The sequence below is a fragment of the Lissotriton vulgaris genome, unplaced genomic scaffold (genome assembly GCF_964263255.1).
Source record: "Lissotriton vulgaris unplaced genomic scaffold, aLisVul1.2 SCAFFOLD_988, whole genome shotgun sequence".
Taxonomy (NCBI): Eukaryota; Metazoa; Chordata; class Amphibia; order Caudata; family Salamandridae; genus Lissotriton; species Lissotriton vulgaris.
In genome coordinates this window covers 648,530-664,488 of record NW_028251162.1, presented here as the reverse complement: position 1 = coordinate 664,488, position 15,959 = coordinate 648,530, and positions in this window count along the sequence as shown.

The window sequence follows — 15,959 nt, the reverse complement described above, 5'->3', positions numbered from 1 at the left end:
GCCCGCTCTTGCGGCTACAGCATCTCGCTCACCATGTTGTTGAGTTGCTCCCACTCTTGCAGTGCAGCGATAGGCGGCTGCCACATGACTCTTAAAATGGCGGACGGCTCTTCGGTTTTGGGCATGGTCCACTGAAATGGCCCTGGGACACCTTGGAACTCGGACGCTTGCCTGCTAGGGCTTGGGCTCCATTCTCGAAAAGCGTCCCCTCAGCCGTGAAGATTCTACAAAAGTCTTGGGGGCCCCCGACTCCCGCAGGCTTCCGGTGGGGAGCGGCTGCCATGATTGCTCGCGGAATGACCACGACGGAGCCACGAGATGGTGGTGCTCTCATGCTGACGCCAGCTTCAGTCTGAATGATCCAGAAACAAGGTGGGGCTTTCATCGTTTGGGAAAAAAAAATGTTCTAAACCAATGAAAAGTGTTATTTTTAGGTCATATGACCAAGCCTTACATCTTTAGGAAACCAAAAGTAAAATGAACCAATGAAAAGTTTTATAAACAAGTCACATGACCTGTTATGCGGCATAGGGCTACAAAAACGTAGAAAATCCGTTGGCACGTGAGGCGGCGTCAGTAGCGGACCGATGTGCGAATAGGCCGAAGGCAGCACAACGCGTCGAGATCCGGATGGCACCGAGGTGGTGTCCAGCAAATTGCCGCACTGGTGTGGCCATCCTACAATGCTGCGCCGAAAGACGGCGTGTCCAGCTGAGTTGCGGTCACTCTTGCGGTACAGAGACTCGAACGCGCCGAGATCCGGATGGCACCGAGGTGGTGTCCAGCAAGTTGCCGCACTGGTGTGGCCATCCTACAATGCTGCGCCGAAAGACGGCGTGTCCAGCTGAGTTCCGGTCAGTTTTGCGGTACAGTGACTCGAACGCGCCGAGATCCGGATGGCACCGAGGTGGTGTCTAGCAAGTTGCCGCACTGGTGTGGCCATCCTACAATGCTGCGCCGAAAGTCGGCGTGGGGTGCCCCGTTGGCTTATGAGGTGATGTCAGTAGTGGACCGATGTGTGAATAGGTCGGAACCAGCACAAGGCGCCAAGATCCGAATGGCAAGTCCTGGATGTTGAGTGCCATAGTTGAGAGTTCTGAGCAGTGCTTGTAAGACTGTATGAAGCTTATTTGCACCTGCTGCAGCTTCACTATTGCCCTGGTGTGGCCAAAGGTCGCATTTGACATAGGCGGCCGGCTCCCGAGGTCCGGCGGAACTTTTTTCCTTTTCCTTTCTGCTTCTTTTCCTACAATCCGTTTCATCTGAAGACACGACCAGGTCCCTGAATGTGTGCAGGGGGACGCTATTGATTGAATGAAAATGGCGGCTTGACACAAAGCTGACTCAAGCGTTGCTGTTGATGCTATACAGACAAAAATTGGTTTTCAGTTTGTACATTCTTCAGGATTTTTTTTCCATCCAAGGCTGATTGAGAGTTTGTAGAAAAATGGCTTCAGATTTTCCACATACTACTCTTCAACATTCTTCCTAAATGTAACAATGTGAGACTCACTAGGAGACCGGCTGTTTATGTTTCCTTTCAAAATGCTGCCAACAATATTTTCTGAATGGAAGACACCATCTTGTAGCATACAGGGCCGAAAGGGGTTCTGGTCTGGCCGATGGTTGGTGGAGACATTTTGACTATATCTTGGACCTGCCCGGCCTCGCCCAAAATGGCGCCGGTATAAATGGGACTCGTAACTCCTTGCCCGCAAATGTATATCTAGAAAATTTTATTGTAAGTGGCCCTGTCTTATTTTAATTACAAAATGTACGTCCACCGATTCCGCAACTGTTAGACACCTTAGTTCTTCCAACCTAATGGCCCGCTCGTTACATTCCTCTACAGTGTAAATGTCTCCTCATCATATACAATTTCAGTTTGCTCCGTGGCCGGCCCACGTGGTTATAGGCCCGTATTTGTATACTGACATTTTCACAATAAAGGTTTTTAAAACAAAACACGGTAGTAGTATTTACATTGGTAAAGTTTTTACTTTTAGTCACTGTTTTCGAATCAGTAAAAGGCAAGTGAAATAAAGCAGTCCAATTACATGACGGATAAAAGGTATAATATGTAGGAACGCAGTAAAGATAAATGGTCAAGGGCAGTTGAGTTTTTCATTTCTGCAACATAAAGTGATCGATAAGAATCTGATAATCAGGCGTATCGGCGACTAAGACAGCAGGCCGAGTCTCTTTTACTCAACGGCTCCGTCATGGAACGAAGAAACGCCCTTTTTCTCGAAAAAGGAATATATTTTACTTGCAGGACAGTTGTAAATTTTCCGGGAAAGTACATTAGCCTGGAATATTATAACATATGTTTAAAAAAAAATAATGTTCGAAAACAATAAAAAGCGTAATTTTTAGGTCATATGACCAAGCTTTTCATCATTAAAATAACAAAAGTAAAATGAACCAATGAAAAGTTTTATTAACAAGTCACATGACCTGTTATGCTTACGTTACGTGCTGCGCGCCGCGCCTCGGATCACTTCCGGGTGCGCTAACGCGGCGTGTCATATAACGCATTACGCGACAACGTAGGTCAAGAATATAGTCAAAATGTCTCCACCAACCAGCGTTCGGAACACAACCCCTTTCAGCAGTCCAAAAAGTTCTGTTAAATGACAACAGAGGGGACAGGCAACAAGAACCATCAGTCAAAGAGGGGAGGGCAAGTTCTTCTCTTCCGGGTCATGTTGGGGCGCTACCGGAACTGATCGAATTGGTAGTCTACAGTGTTTCTGGATGTTTCAGACTAAAGCTGGCGTCAGCATGAGAGCACTACCATCTCGTAGCTCCGTCGTGGCCATTCCACGAGCAGACATAGCAGCCGCTCCCCACCAGAAGCTTGCGGGAGTCGGGGGCCCCCAAGACTTTTGTAGAATCTTCAGGGCTGAGGGGACGCTTTCGAGAATGGGACCCAAGCCCTATCAGGGAAGCGTCCGAGTTCAAAGGTGTCCCAGGGCCATTTTAGTGGACCAGGCCCAAAACCGAAGAGCCGGCCGCCATTTTGAGAGTCCTGTGGCAGCCACCTATCGCTGCACCGCAAGAGCGGGAGCAACTCAACTACATGGTGAGCGAGACGCTGTAGTCGCAAGAGCGGGCGGTAAACAGCTGAATGGCGGAAGAGGCACAGTGTAGCAAAAGCGGGCGGAATGGCAACTGAAACGGTAAAGGGGCGCCCCACTATAGCGTGTCTTCAGGTCAAACGGATTGTGGGACAAGGTCCAGAATAGAAGAGTCATCAAAAGGCAAAAAGTTCCGCCGGACCCCGAGAGCCGGCCGCCTATGTCGGGGGCGATCTCAGGCTACACAGGTGCTATAAGACTTGGGGAGGGGGTCGGAGCCAAGTGTCTTCTCCGAGTCCATGGCCATCACACCGCCCCTCGGGGGCCTCCGTCAAGCTGTTTAGGAAGGTTTCATATCACATTGTTTTCAAATGCAGTCAGGTCCACAAACGACACTCACTTACTTTGAGAATAGTGAAGCTGCAGTAGGTGGAAATAAGCTTCAGACAGTGTTACAAGCGCTGCTCAGAACTCTGAACTATGGCACCCAACATCCAGAACTTATGCCATTTGAGAATGGCAGTGACATTGAAGCAATTCAGGGATCAAAACCATTAACGTACTTTCACGTATGAAAATCTTACTTGGGGAGGGGGCAGGAGCGAAGCGCCCCCTCCCAGTCCGCGCCACCACACCGTATGTTGAAAATCTGAAGCCATCGTTCTACAAAGTCAACCAACCTTGGATTGAAAAATCTAGAAAAATGTACAAACTGAAAACCAGTTTTGGTCTGCATAGCATCAGTAGCAACGCTTGCTATCAGAGTGCATGAGTTTCATGCTCGATCGATTGAGCTAGCCGGATCGGGCAATAAAAAGTATAAAATAGTTATGTAAATAGTTATTTAATAAAATGTTTTACCCTGTTTCTTTGCTGGTGTGTTGTCTGTATTTTTAATATTTGCATAGGGTTTGTCGTTATTTTGGGCGGGGTGGGTGACGGAGTCAAGCTGTCTTGCAGCCCTCATGGTGTGGAGCTAAGTTCATCTCACTATTTTCGTATTTCTCATGAAGGGTTGTTCCTAATATTTCTATTTTAGCGAGGTCAAAAAGAGATCCAATTAGTGGCCTACTGATTTTGCTCGATTACTTTTATTTTTTTACACAATTTTTCACTATCTGCAAAGACTAAACAGAGTATTGCGACTTTGTGCTTGTTTGTAAATAGAGAATGAACCAAAGAGAATCAATTGTAAAACAGTAAATGCTTGGATAACAATCAATCAAATGGAGAGACAAGCAGGTACGACGGATTACAACGGGGGTAAAGGTATGCGTTAACTACCGTTCACTATCTGCAAAGAGAGAGTACTACTAAGAGAAAAGAGGGGAGGGGGGGTGCAGCATTCAAAGCACATCAGCGTGCATAAATACGAAAATGATTTTATCTATCACGTACTTGACATTTTAAAGCTTTTCATATTTGCTATTAAAAAAACATTGAAATTCACTGAAAAAACCATAGGTTATAGTCGATATATAGTTAGGAATTTGCATTTACAAAACCTTGAAAATTCAATGAAAAAACCATTGGTTTTAGGCCATATATAGTTAGGGATTTGCATTTACAAAACCTTATTTTACTCGCATAAAACCATTGAAATTCCATATATAGTTAGATGCGCTAACTATATATCGAGCACCCGCAATCCACTGCTGATGATGTCACATATTACATCATTCATGACATGGTCAGTGACATCACTGATGACATCACTGATGACAACTCAAATGACATCACTGATGACATCTCAAATGACATCACTGATGACATCACTGATGACAACTCAAATGACATCACTGACAACATCACAGATGACATCATTCATGTGTTAATACGATGAACCTCTACAGACTCTGATATATCCTTAGATACACTCAGTAAAAACAGACACTCACAGACTGTCACTCATCCATGGAGTTACTCATACACCTAGACAGTCATGCAAAGAATCAAACACACCTCCAATTCCTCAACTATACAGTTATACACACCTTACTTATTGAAACATATTCTAACACATATTTACTCTCTTATACAATCCTTGATACATGTTCACAATGATCCATACAGCCACTCACACATTCACTGGCTGTTATGCACAGTTATTTATATATGTTAACTCTCACATGTACTGTGTTTTACATATGTACTTACTTTGACATGTAGCACTGAGATATCCATTCACTCACCAATACACTCATGCACACAGTCAACCGCCCATATAGCTGTTTCCACATGCACTCTTGAACTCATACACCTAGTGAATCAACTGCTTACACATCTATGCACAGAGTCACACACCTCCCAGCCACCCACACACATACTCAGTCTCCCATACAAATACTTGAGCAACCAATCAATAACCCATATAGTTATTCATATAGCTACTGATCAACACATGCAGCAGTTTACAGAACAACAGATATAATGATGCACAAATTAATACAGTTTAATCACTAACCCATGCACTCAGTGAGACACATTTAATCACTCCCTCATACAATCAGTCATGCACCTACTAAATCCTTCATCCAGACATTTATACATCCACTCATTCTTCAATATGTAAGACATATTTTAACTTTACAGAAACATACAGTCACTGGATGTTGTCATCAGTGATGTCATTTGAGTTGTCATCAGTGATGTCATCAGTGATGTCACTGACCATGTCATGAATGATGTAATATGTGACATCATCAGCAGTGGATTGCGGGTGTGCGATATATAGTTAGCGCATCTAACTATATATGGAATTTCAATGGTTTTATGCGAGTAAAATAAGGTTTTATAAATGCAAATCCCTAACTATATATGGCCTAAAACCAATGGTTTTTTCATTGAATTTTCAAGGTTTTGTAAATGCAAATTCCTAACTATATATCGACTATAACCTATGGTTTTTTCAGTGAATATATATATATATATATTCACTGAAAAAACCATAGGTTATAGACCATATATAGTTAGGAATTAGCATTTACAAAACCTTGAAAATTCAATGAAAAAATCATAGGTTATAGACCATATATAGTTAGGAATTAGCATTTACAAAACCATATTTTACTCACACAAAACCATTGAAATTTCATATATAGTTAGTTGCCCTAACTATATATCGCGCACCCGCAATCCACTGCTGATGATGTCACATATTACATCATTCATGACATGGTCAGTGACATCACTGATGACATCACTGATGACATCTCACATGACATCACTGATGACATCACTGATGACAACATCCAGTGACTGTATGTTTCTGAAAAGTCAAAATATGTCTTACATATTGAAGAATGAGTGGATGTATAAGTGTTTGGATGAAGGATTTAGTAGGTGCATGACTAACTGTATGAGTGAGTGATTAAATGTATCTCACTGAGTGCATGGGTTAGTGACTAAACTGTTTTAATTTGTGCATCATTATGTCTGTTGTTCTGTAAACTGCTGCATGTGTTGATCAGTAGCTATATGAGTAACTATATGGGTTATTGATTGTTTGCCAAAGTATTTGTTTGGGAGACTGAGTATGTGTGTGAGTTGATGGAAGGTGTATGGCTCTGTGCATAGATGTGTGAGCAGTTGATTCACTATATGTATGGGTTCAAAAGTGCATGTGGAAACAGCTGCATGTGCAGTTGACTGTGTGCATGAGTGTATTGCTGAGTGAATGGATATCTCAGTGCTACATGTCAAAGTAAGTACATATGTAAAACACAGTACATGTGAGAGTAGACATATATAAATAACTGTGTAGAAGAGCCAGTGAATATGTGAGTGGCTGCATGGATCATTGAAAACTTGTATCAGTGATTCTATAAGAGAGTAAAAATATGTTAGAATATGTTTGAATTAGTAAGGTGTGTATAACTGTATAGTTGAGGAATTGGAGGTGTGATTGATTCTTTGCATGACTGAGTAGGTGCATGAGTAACTCCATGGATGAGTGACAATCTGTGAGTGTCTGTTTACACTAAGTGTATCTAAGGTTATATTAGAGTCTGAAGAGGTTCATCGTATTATCACATGAATGATGTCATCAGTGATGTCATCAGTGATGTCATTTGAGATGTCATCAGTGATGTCATCAGTGATGTCACTGACCATGTCATGAATGATGTAATATGTGACATCATCAGCAGTGGATTGCGGGTGCGCGATATATAGTTAGGGCAACTAACTATATATGAAATTTCAATGGTTTTGTGTGAGTAAAATATGGTTTTGTAAATGCTAATTCCTAACTATATATGGTCTATAACCTATGGTTTTTTCAGTGAATTTTCAAGGTTTTGCAAATGCTAATTCCTAACTATATATGGTCTATAACCTATGGTTTTTTCAGTGAATTTCATTGGTTTTTTAATAGCAAATATCAAAAGCTGTAAAATGTATTTTTATTCTAATTCAGAAATATATTTAAAATTTTTGTAATTTAATGTTTTTATTTATATATTTTTTTTATTATTTTTTTTGTTTCGCTACCGGTTTGCGAACTGGGAAGCTTTCCGTTAGCTCAATTTGATGCCGCGACCCGGTCCGCTAACCGGTAAACGTTCCGTTTGCGCAACTGCCGCATTAGAAATCAACATCGTGACGCGTCGCGGAGGCACGACATATCACGTTGTCGCGTAATGCGTCTTATGACGCGCTGCGTTAGCGCTCCCGGAAGTGCTCCGGACCGCGAACCGGAAGCGATCCGGTGCGCGGCGCGCAGCGCGTAACATGAGCGGAACAGGTCATGTGACTTGTTTATAAAACTTTTCATTGGTTCATTTCACTTTTGGTTTCCTAATGATGTAAGACTAGGTCATGTGACCTAAAAATAACACTTTTCATTGGTTTAGAACTATTTTTTTCCCAAATGATGAAAGCCCCCACCTTTTTTCTCACTCTGACTTTCAACTTTGAGAAAGGAAGACCTATTTTGCTCTGTGAAAAAAATGGCTTCAGTAGTAGCTGCAGCTGCTGGACCCCCACCACCACCACCACCACCTCCCTTTAAGAAGAGTGGACCACCTCTACAGTTCCTTGGAAACCCAGAGGAGGAAGAGGATCCAGAAGAGGAGGAGGAAGAAGAGGCACCACGATTTGTGAAAGAGTTACCCCGGGTATCTCATTACAAAAATAGTTTTATCTGGCAGTTTTTTTCTATTCCAGCAGGAAAGAAAAAAGTTAATGCACGCTATGTTACGTGCCTTATATGCCAAGATGAATTATCCAGGGGCACTGATAAAAAGTACAGTTTTGGAAACTACACAATGCACCGTCATATGCAGAGGTGGCATCCACTTAATTATAGCCGGGCAGTGATGCGTGACCTGCAAGAGAATCCTCCAACTTCTGCGGCCAGGACATCAGCTGATATTTCTCTGACGGTTGCAAAGGCACGAGAAACAGTGCCAAATATTAAAAAAAAATGTGTTCATATGAAGTTTACTTGTTTATATTGTGGCACTTTAATTTCTTGTGGTAATATGAGTGTTAAATTAATAAATTTAGCATTTGAAAAACACCAATGCTCTAAATGCCCCAAGCAATAATTTTTTTTTTGCTCCTGTTGAGCCCATTTCAATGCCTGTTTTTTGTTCTTTCCCTTTCAAAAAAACAAAAAAAACCATAAAATTGTTCAAAAAATAAAAAAAAACAAAAAAAGTTCAAAAAAGAAAAAAAATATATAAAACTACAAAAACATTAAAAAAAAGTTCTTTTCAGAACTACCTCCCCTTTATACAAAAATTGCTAGAAAGTGTAACACTCTGGCAAGCTGTTTTTTTTTTAGTTCGCTTTCCGGTTCGCTCGCCGGTACGCGAACCGGGAGCTAACCCAAAATTAAAAAAATAAATAAATAAAGGAGTAAGTACAAGAGAAGTAAATAGAGAGTAATGTTAACAGAAAGAGAGCTATAGGGACTAAACCAGAGATGCTGTTTAATAGATTTATTTACCGAAGAAAAGATGGAAGAGGATATAATTGCGGAAAACAAAATAGATAAGGAAGTGAAAGAATCAAGCATTGAAAAAGCAATAGGTCTCACAATAGAAGAGTTTGTCATTTTTGTTTTGCAAATGGATGAGTGGCGTTGTGTGGATGAGTGGCGTTGCGTGGATGATTGGCGTTGTGTGGATGATTGGCGTTCCGTGGATGAGTGGCGTTGCGTGGATTAGTGGCGTTGTGTGGGTGAATTGCGTGTGTGAGTGGCGTAGTGTGTGTGAGTGACGTTGTGTGTGTGAGTGGCGTTGTGTGTGTGAGTGGCGTTGTGTGTGTGAGTGGCGTTGCGTGTGTGAGTGGCATTGCATGTGTGAGTGGCGTTACTGTGGGGGGGGACAAGAAATGCACACGGCTGACAGGGGAGGGGACGGAGAGGGGAGAGCAGAAGGAGGGTGTAAAGCAGCTGGGGCCTTTGAAGTGAAGCTAATCTTCACTTCAAAGGTGTGGGAGGAGTGCGCCTGAGGGAACAGAGGGCGATTTGGTAATGTGCACACGCATTTTAGGTCAATGCACTTTCGCATTGACATAAAAGCCACGGGCACAGCTCCAAATTGCCACATTTAGTTAAACTTTGTTTAAAGCTCTTTAGTCTGAAGCCCTATAGTAGGTGAATGTGATAGAAATGTAACGAAAAGAGTAGAAAACATTTACCTTATAATCATTCACTTTTTTTTCATACTTTCAATCTGTGAAAGAGAGAACAAACATTTGAAAAATATTAAAACATGTATTTAAAAATTAGAAAAGACAAGGGAAAAGGTTGAGGGACAAACAGTTTTTCAACAACTTTGACATTTACAGAAGCCTCTGCTTCTCTACGTCCCCTACACAGTCCTAAAGATATATATTTTAAACTAACAGTATCTTGATGCTGATGAAGTGAGGCCTATTTTGGAACATTGTGCATCTTTTGCACTGCTGATGTCTCACAACAGTGATGCAATGCCAGAGCAAAAGAGATGTAAACCATCATAAAATTGTCCCTAACATTTTAAATGATTGTTTCAGGATGCAAATAGGATGTGTCCTTTCCAGAGGTTTGTTTGAGGTGAGGCCTATCCAGGTTTCAAAATAAAACAGTACCCAGAAGTGCAGCACTGTATGCATTAACTTTGACACTTACAGAAGCCTCAGTTTCTCCATGTCTACCTCACATTTCTAAATGTATATCATAAGTACAAAAAGTAGAGAATTAATTATACATGTTAAATGGTTTATTTTTGCTGTTCTCAGAATGTATCAAATTTCACTAAAATCAGTGACTTGAAGGTATTCATCATGTAACAGCGGGGAAAAAAAAACACAATCAAAATGATTGTGTTTAAAAAACCCATACAACATAAGAAATCAGACACTTTGAGGAGCTGTACCTGTGTTGCTGAAGGCGCTTTGCATTTTGCCACCGGACCTGCTTCCAACCTCGCCGGACCCGCTACGCGGGTCCCGCAGCGTGGTATCTCCCGAGGGGCTGCTGATTTGGGCTGTTCTCTGGACCGGCAGGGTTGCGAGCAAAGCAGGGACTCCGTGGACCAGGAGCCCCTGCGAGCCCCATCACCATCAGCTGGGCTGCTCTCCCTGCCGGCCGCGCCCCCGGAGCTTAAACAGGCGGGATCTCCCGCACTCAAACGGGACACTTTGAGGAGCTGTACCTGTGTTGCTGAAGGCGCTTTGCATTTTGCCACCGGACCTGCTTCCAACCTCGCCGGACCCGCTACGCGGGTCCCGCAGCGTGGTATCTCCCGAGGGGCTGCTGATTTGGGCTGTTCTCTGGACCGGCAGGGTTGCGAGCAAAGCAGGGACTCCGTGGACCAGGAGCCCCTGCGAGCCCCATCACCATCAGCTGGGCTGCTCTCCCTGCCGGCCGCGCCCCCGCCCACGGAGCTTAAACAGGCGGGATCTCCCACACTCAAACGGGACACTTTGAGGAGCTGTACCTGTGTTGCTGAAGGCGCTTTGCATTTTGCCACCGGACCTGCTTCAAACCTCGCCGGACCCGCTACGCGGGTCCCGCAGCGTGGTATCTCCCGAGGGGCTGCTGATTTGGGCTGTTCTCTGGACCGGCAGGGTTGCGAGCAAAGCAGGGACTCCGTGGACCAGGAGCCCCTGCGAGCCCCATCACCATCAGCTGGGCTGCTCTCCCTGCCGGCCGCGACCCCGCCCATAACGTACACTAGTACTTTAAGACTTTAGCACGCCCGCTGCGCGGGAGCGCGTCCGGGAGAAGCCCGGGACAAGGGCGGGACCGTCTGTGGCCGTCAGGGGCCAGAAGAGGCCGGGCTGGGCCACATACCTTGGCTCCGTAAAGTGGGCACCCAGCCAACGGGACAATGGCTTCAGGTACTCGATCCTGTAAGACAAAGAAATCTGCAGGAGACGTTGTTTTAGGCACTATGGACCAGTTTATAACTCGAGCAGTTTCCATAGTTGAAAAGGAGATAATCCTGGCAGAACGTAGGTTATCCCGGGATTCTACGAGTATGTCCAACAAGCGCTCATCTCTGGGCGCCATTGCCCTAGCTGCTAGCCCTGGACATATTACTCCAACTCCATTTTTGATAAGTGATTCCCCAACAATTGACGAGAGAGTGAGCCGGATTAGGGCTAGTCTAGAAAGGGTAACTACCACCGCACCAAGCATTGTACTTGACCCGACACACTCCAATTCCTCCGTCCAAAGTAACCCATCGCCGGGGGGGCAAACTCCGGATTGCAATCCCGAAACCCATGAAGTCTCTAGCTCCCCTGTGCCCCCTAGGGAAGCTGTGAATTCCCCACCCACTGTAGGACACTTCGAAGCCAGTACTCCCAGAGTAGTAGTTCCCCAAACCACACCTGCAGGGAATTTAGCTTTAGGCTCAGTCTTACAAAAGAAGAGAAAGCGTCCCGCTAGTCCCCGCAGGGGAGGCTCTCTAAAGCCCCACAGTAAAGTAAGTAGGAACACTGCACCTAAAGGGGGCACTAGTTTAAATCGGGTTCCTCACCCAAAATCATACGCGACCCACACCGGAGATTCTTCATTGGAGGGTACTCCTGGTCAAATGGCTCCTATAGATATTAGCATTTTCCCTCAAGTTGAGAGCATAATTAAGTCTGTGGTGATGCCTCTCGTAGATAAGATTGACGGCCTCACACGCAAACTAGCCTCACTTGAACAGTCAATGCTGGACAACTTTTACGCGGTGAAATCATTAGTCAAATTTCACGCCAAAGCCCAGGCTGAAGAAAATGGAGGGCTAAGGAGTGGTGCTGTCCCCTTAGTCCCCTCTATTTCTTTAGCCCACCCTGAGCTCACATCTTGCCAAAAGACGCCTGCCTTGGGAAAGGCTCCCCAATTGCAGCAGCCCAACAGTGGAACCACACCCTCACCACTAACTCCTACTCCTGAGTCTAGTCTGGCCCGACCAAGGAACAAAGCTAGTACCCAGGCTCCCAAGGCACTTAAGGTTAATTTTGCTGCAAATTCCAAGCCCATAGCGTCTAACACCAAGGTACCTGGAAACACAGTGATCGTAACGAAGGGTGATACAACCCCATCCCTTCCAACTCCTGCCAAACAGGCCGTGCCCAAACCTCCAGCAAAAACCACGGTAAAATCTCCGGCTAAAGACAGGGCAAGAAGGCATACGCCAAATGCTAGCCTTCCCCCTGGCTGTAAGCCATATGTGGTAATCTTAACGGGGGTCCCTGAGCTCGAAGAGGGTTTTTTTGAGTCATACTCTGACCTTAAACACAAGACGCTCTCCTGGCTCAAAGCTAATAGACCCCTCCCAGGGCATATCGATGGTAGAATAGCCCTCGTCCGACGTGTGGGTTGGATCGGCAACAGACGCAAGGATACTACCGGGGACTGTGTGTTGATCAATTTCAACGACCCCAGAGCAGCAGGTATGATCTGTAGTCAGCAGTCGCATTACAATTTCTGCGACATACAAACTAGGGACCTGGGGTATTTCTATCACCCCCCTCCTCTAATGGGGCCAAAAAAATCCTTTCAAGATGGGGGCAGAGGAGTATGGTTCCCTCATTACCCAACTTTGGACCCCAGAGCAAGGGCATGGACACCTACTCAAGCAGCCCCTCCACAGGGCTGGGGGTGGTGACTTGATAATTTAGCGGTAACCAAAGCCTCCCCTCCTAGGGTCATTACATCACGTATAGATGGGGGGGTTCCCTTGTCCAATAATGTTGTGCCCCAATCCCCGCCTAACTCAATTATGCCCTCTCTCTCAGGCGATGGGCCAGAGAATATTGAGTTAGTGGATGGAGCCCAAACTTCCGGTCCACAGGGTGGGAACGCCGGATGTGATGAGCCCCTGCATCATGCATCCCTGAAAGCCATTAGTTGGAATGTGGCAGGCTTAAACAGCAAGCTAGATGTCCCGGACTGGGTGGCGCTCATTGAACCCCACTCAGTCTGTGCATTCCAAGAGACGTGGTGCGTAGAACCAAGGCACCGAGTGGGCCATGCCTCCTTCTTTGTCCCGGCAGATATTCCATCATCGGGAAGAGGTCGCCCCTATGGAGGTCTCTTAGTTTGGGTAGATATTTCCTTGGGATGGAGGGTACACCATCATCCCCAAAAATCTCCAGACTTGATGCACCTCACCGTAACATGCCAGAGGAGAGCTGAAAAACTGGAGATTATTAACATCTACACACGAGGGGCCTCTGGGAGAGCGTTGTCACCAACGCTCTCGGACCTGGAGGTAGTCTTGGGTGAGTGTAGCAGCGATTCATTAATTATGGTCATGGGGGACTTTAATTGTACATTCGAGCCTTTGTTGCCCGACGAATCCCTGGATTTATATGATGAAGATTCAAGGAGAGGTGTCCCGTCACTTGATCTTCCAATCATAAACAGTTGGACCCCCAGAATCATCCAGCTAAATTCCCTCACACTGGAGCATGGCCTGAGAGCAGCCAACGGGAGGACACCCTCAGACTTAGCGGGGGCACACACATATAATAGGGTTGGTCATTCATCCCGGATAGATTATATCCTTTTAAACTTTTCTTTGTGGGCTCACATGAAGGATATGATAGTCCTACCTTCCTTGGATAGTGACCATAATGCACTCTCCTTGACCCTATCATACTGGTGGAGGGAGATTCACCCAGCCTGTGGAAACCATGATACACCAGCGACAGGGCCATTGGGAGGGGTGGTTCCATCAAACTGCTTAAGACGCCTGAAATGGGACAAAGTGGCAATAGATGAAGAGAAACTATTATGTATCAGAGCTGTTACTTCTACAGCCTGCGCCATTTTAGAAAACGAGCCTGTCAGCCCAAATCGGATTACAGCGTTGTTCTGCAAGGTCTCGCTGTCAATTGGGGACCTATTCAAGGCTAAAGTAAAAAAGGGAAATACTAACCGCGATAAGCGGCAGGGTAAACCCGGTTGGTACTCGAAGGAGTGTCGCGCTAGAAAGAGAGCACTGATATTGGCTGTAAAAAGCGGAGATGCAACCTTAATAGCCACCACACGAAAGAGCTACAAAGCGGAGCTTAAAACAGCAAGGAGAGACTGGGAAGATGAATTTTGTCAGGAACTCCGAATCGCCAGTGTTGGAAAAAACGCAAAAGGTTTCTGGGACTTAGTACGCAAGAAAAACAGACCCCTTGATACAGTCATCACCTGCAACATAACTGAGGATCTATGGTACTCACATTTTTCGAAATTGTACACAGCATCTGCAGCTGAAGCGATGGATTTCACACTACCACAGTTCTCTCAAGCTGAGGAGAGACTTGAGGAAAGTCTGTTTACCAAGAAAGAAGCGGAAAGTGCAATCAAATCTCTTGTCCCGCGTAAAGCGGCTGGTCCCGAAGGACTCCCGGGCGACCTGCTCCGCGCAGACCTAGGTGATTGGAGTATGTTAATTTCATCTGTATTGAACGCTGCCATGGCGGGTGCCCCTCTGCCCGCCTCCTGGATGGCCGCCGAAGTGGTCCCTCTGCACAAAAAAGGCTCAAGAGAAGACCAAGCGAACTACAGGCCGATTAGCCTGATAGACTGTTCGCAAAAAGTAGCAGGCAAGGTCCTCCTAACCAGAATACAGCAGTGGGCAGATGAAAACAGGATACTCTCGGACCTCCAGGCAGGGTTCCGAACTGGTACAGGAACAATCGAACAGTCGTTAAGGTTACTTATGATTCACTGGAAGGTCGTCACGATTGGGAAGGGCACTTTATATCTTGCCTTTATCGACCTCCGGACGGCCTTCGATTTGGTCCCCAGAAACAACTTATGGAAAGTTCTTAGTGATCTTGGCCTGCCACTTTATCTGCTTCACTTGATCATGAAGTTCCACGAAAACAACTATGCCCAAATTCGCTGGGGTCCGAATGGTCAAAAGACCTCAAGAATAGATGTGAATAGAGGAGTGCGGCAAGGGTGTGTTCTTGCCCCAACACTCTTTTCGCTCTATGTTAATGGGGTGGTGGACCACTTGTCAAGGATATCAGCAGATGCCCCTCGCCTGGCAGGTCGTTTAATTCCCACCCTGCTTTTTGCGGACGATACTTTGCTTCTGTCAAAATCGCCAGTGGGCCTACAACAGCTTCTCTCTGGCTTTGGTGATTTTTGTAAACAAAGAGGACTCTGTATAAATACAGACAAAACAAAGTATCTCATCTTGAATCCCCCGCAAAAACATGGCCCTCCACCAACATTGGGCTCTGTTGCACTGGACAGGACCAAGACCTTCGATTATCTGGGTATCCGGCTAGTGGATTCCATGAAATGGGACCAGCATCTGACCAAAATGTTGCTAAATTTGAAAAGAGTAACCGGGACTCTGCTGAAAGAGCAGAGAGCAGCCTCAACCAAACCTATAGCTGCAGTTTTGGACATTTACTCGGCCAGAGGAGTAAGCGCCG